Source organism: Amblyomma maculatum, unplaced genomic scaffold, assembly GCF_055883805.1.
Source record: "Amblyomma maculatum isolate TAMU_Amacu unplaced genomic scaffold, ASM5588380v1 scaffold_13, whole genome shotgun sequence".
Classification (NCBI taxonomy): domain Eukaryota; kingdom Metazoa; phylum Arthropoda; class Arachnida; order Ixodida; family Ixodidae; genus Amblyomma; species Amblyomma maculatum.
Window position 1 is genome coordinate 36786939 of NW_028146738.1, and position 4537 is coordinate 36791475.

A 4537-nucleotide genomic window follows, 5' to 3' on the forward strand; every position below is an offset into this window, starting at 1 on the left:
AACTACTTTTGTCTTTGGTACTTTGAAATCGTGCGCTAATCCCTTCATATGCCCTCTTTTGGCTCGACTTCAGGTTGTGTGACCTCACATCCTAGAAGTCACCTTAATTGACTGGTTTAATTATTTTAGTATTTGATACATTCAAATGTGGTGCCAAGCCATTCGCTAATGAGACCATTTTTGCCGTTACTGTTTCATTTTTTGCCTCTAATTAATTACGTAATTATCTTATTGGCCTAATATTTTTCCACACACATTACATCACCCTCCATTGATTGAGACCGCTCATTAACCTCTACGACTTCTCAATTACAACTGCTACAGATACGATTTTGCATGTTTGCCTCTAATTAATTAACTATTTACATTATTGGCCTAATTATTATTTCGGACACCACATCACTTCACCCTCTATCGATTGGACCACTCATTAACCTCTACCACTTCTCAATTACTCACAACTGCTGCAGGCAGCTTTTACATTTTTGCCTGTAATTATAACCTAAGTAACTTATTGGCCTATTTTTGGCAGCAACATTACGTCTCAGCCTCTATCAATTCATACCACTCATTAACCTCTAACAATTCTTAATTACTCGCAACTGCGGCGGGCACGATTTTGCGGACGCGGTCTGTGGACAGAAATCTGTGAATATAGCTAAGTAATGCTTTCGCGTTAATAACTTGAATGAATCCTTGACTTCAGTTATATTCAGAATCTAGGTGAAGAAGGCTTTGGTGTCAAATATCAGGAAGGTCATAAAAGCATGTTATGTGTGATAACTGCTCCTAAACCAGGCTAGTTTCACCGATATAGTGAATAAAATCAAGAAGCAGATATTGCAGCTTCTTGTTTTTCATGCCTTCCATGACATACTGATTTCTGACACAGCCACTGCTATGGCATTGAAATTGAAACAGATGATGGGAGAGATTGTTTTAGCAGCCATAAGTAAATACTACATGGTAATCCATGTATAGTCATGCACACTGTCACAAAGAACACAAAAAATTCGGGGGCACTTTAAACTATACCTTACCTGTATGATGGAGCACTTTGAGGCTCCCTTGTGGATTCTCATTCATGTACAGACACTTTACTACAGGCTAAATGAGTAACCCCACAATTTATTCCTCTATTATGTTGTGCATACTCATTAATACAGTCGTAAGCCACCAGATTATGTTAAAGACCACATAACAGTTATATAGAGACCTGCTTTAACCAAGCCATCTGAACCTGCCCGAGTCACCTGGGGATGCCTGGTTGACTAGATCAAAATAACCTTGGATCCAGACGAAGACATGCTACCCCTAGGTCACTCGGGCACATTTAGATGGCTTGGTTAAAGCTGAAATTCCTATCTGTCAGCTTAGCCGTGTCGTGTAGACTCGTGACGTGCACAACCACCGAGAAGTATCCAACCATGTCACCAGCCAACCACCACCTGCTAGAGATATGCTCATATTTTTTCCCAAAATGCCTATACCAGACTATATCCTGAATAAAGCCATGAATGCTGTGGCATTATTATAGTGTCTATACAATTTTAAGTTAATACTACCACTCAGGCAAGACCACGACAACCTAAATTTTGAAGTGATGCTGCCTTTGTAGTAATGAAATCCATTAAAGGACAAATTACATGGGGGAAGCCAGCAGCCAGCTAAACTAGAGAAAGCATAAAGCAACGTTTTCAAATTTTATTCATATTTGTCTTATTTGTACCGACTGGCAGCCAGACTTGCCAGGATGATTTTATGCTGGGTGCACTCCTCCAACTAGCAGACAATGGAGAGGTGATATGGAAGTGAGAAATGTATGCACTATATTAAAACTGACAAGAAGGACAGGGGAGCATCATGCGACATTCCATTTATCCGAGGGCATTATAGTCACCCTGGAAAGTGTTTCGTCTGACTGGATGCTTGCCCTGATTCTATCCAGTATTTGGATTGATGCAGGGAGCTGTTCAAGTGCTAATTCTTTAAACTCGCGCAATGCACTCTCGAGAGTTCTTTCTTTGTCTGCTGGTTTCCCAGATGGCTTCAGGGACAGAAGGTAAGCTGTGACAGCTTTTTGCCGGAAGTGTGGGACATGGTGTAGTCGTACTCCAAAAGGCGCATCCTGAAACGTTGAAGGCGAGGCCTCAGCTTATCAAGTCGTTTAGTCGTCAGCAGCGGTGTTAACGGCTTGTGGTCCGTTTCAACGTGAAAGGTTTATCCCAGCAGGTATTTGCGAAAGTGTTCGCAAGCCCATGTGATTGCCTGTGCCTCCTCTTCAATTTGGGCATATCTTTGTTCTGTATCCGTAAGGGAGCGTGATGCATATGCCACAGGTAGGAGCTTCCATAGACACTGTGTGAGGCGACTGAGCATCGTAGTGAGTGAGAATCGGCGTCCTGCTTAAAGCTTGCTTGAGTTGGTCAAAACTTTGCTGCTGAGTTGGGCCCCAGTGCCAGTCGGCGTCTTGGTGGAGCAAGTCTCTGAAAGGCTTCGTAAAGTCTGCTAGCTCTGGAAGAAATTTCGCTAGGTGGTGCTTCCCATTCACCGACTGAATATTTCCTCTCCGCAGCCGACTGTCCATGGCCCGCTATCCCGTTCGATTTTCATATCGTCCAGAACCGCTGCCATGAACTTAACAGGGCTTGCTCCGCCACCGTTCTTCCTTCTTTCCGACGCCCGGCCGCCCGTCATTGCCATGGGAGCAATGGGAGCAGATGTTCAGCATGTACTTGGGGGCATCCGGAGCTGCCGCATTCAAGCTAGAGCAGCGCAAGGCTATTCTTTTGCATTGTTTGTGGGCGGAGGGTCAGCGTGTTTATCCGACGTTACATGCAGGGTCTAGCGCCGCAGCAGCGCCGTCAGGGCCAAGCGCCTCAGCCCTCGCTCCTGACGAATGCGACTCTGCACTCACCGCTCTACGGCAAAAGTTTTCAACGTCTTGCAACGTTATCGCCAAGCGTCATCGTTTTCACCGCCGCAGCCAAAACATGCACAGGCGAGTCCGTTCATGACTTTGTTGTCGCTCAACGGGAACAAGCCGTACATTGTTCGTTTGCTTCGCAAGATGATGCTCTGCGTGACCAATTCGTTGCTGGCGTAGCTTCCAACCGCGTACGTGAGCGGTTACTGCTCGAGGGTTCTACACTGTCTTTCGAGGATTCTGTTCGAACTGCACTTCAGTTTGAGCAAGCAGTGAAAGATCTGAAGGAGCTTTGTGCATTGGACGAGGCAATTTCATTGCGGCAGCGTCGTAAACCAACATCGAGTCTTTCGAAAAAAGAAATGCGCATCTAGCAGCTCCCTTTCAGCAGAGGTTAACGAGGGGCGCGAGCGGCTCACGTGCTCCGTAGCGGAACCGCCCCCCTGACCGGAGCCGAGAACGGAGTAGAGTTGCTCTTTCCGATGCGGCTCGCAGGACCATTTAGCATCAGCGCCGCAGTGCCCAGCGCATGAGAAGACTTGATCACTTTGCGGTGGAAGGGCCACTTTCAAAAAGTATGCAACCGCAAACGAACTGAAATGCAAGACCGAGGCCGAGAATTTGAGTTACATGAAGATGTTCCGTCATTTAGCAGTGCTGAGCAAGTTTTGACTTTGCAACGTTCCGCACGTAGCGGAATTCATATTCAAGTGCAAGTCGCGAATATCACTTTGACATTTCTTGTCAATTCAGGGTCGTCTGTTTCAATTCTGTCGGAGCAAGAATACAGTCGATAATTTCAGAGCGTTTTACTCTAGTCTGCTCCGCATGTCACTCTGTTCGACTGCTCTCAACGGCCGAATTCCGTGCTAGGTTGTTTCCAGGCAGACGTTCAATTTAAAGGCCGCACAGCTTCACTACGTTTTTATGTTGTTCACCAAGGAACTTGTTTGATCGGTCTTGACGGCATTCAAGCCTTGGAGCTTCGCATTAAGGGTTCTGCTCTTAAATGCTTGCACACATCCGCTGATCCGGTGTCTCCTGCCATGCCACAGCCCCGGTCTCCTGGCGTGCTGCCTCCTGCCACACCACAACCCCGGTCTCCTGGCGTGCTGCCTCTTACCACACCGCAACCCCGGTCTCCTGGCACACTGCAGCCGCCTTCCCCGAGGACGCAGGCTAGGTCTCCTGGCTTACTGCAGCAGCAGTCTGCGAGCCTGTCACCAGCGTCGACAGTGCGGCGTTCAAAGCGAGAGCACCGGCCACCGGCCTGGCTCCAAGATTACCAGACCCATTAGTTGGGACTGACATCGACATAGTGTAAATATGTAAATACGTGTAAATAAGTACAGTGTGCATGTCTCGGTGCTCCTACCAACACCTACTGACTAATTACTAAAAAGATAAGGGAGGGAGTATATTTAATTCAGTTTCGTTTTCGGTTTGTATTCTGTATTCCCCAGGGGGCGTTTCGGTTATTTGATATATATATATATATATATATATATATATATATATATATATATATGTGTGTGTGTGTGTGTGTGTGTGTGTGTGTGTGTGTGTGTGTGTGTGTGTGTGTGAGTGTTAATATATGTGTGTTCGTTTGGG

General features: G+C 46.3%; 1 pseudogene; it reads left to right on the forward strand.

Moving 5' to 3' along the window:
• The first annotated feature begins 2632 nt into the window (after positions 1-2632).
• On the forward strand, positions 2633-4224 carry LOC146172574 (uncharacterized; annotated as a pseudogene).
• Positions 4225-4537: the final 313 nt, after the last annotated feature.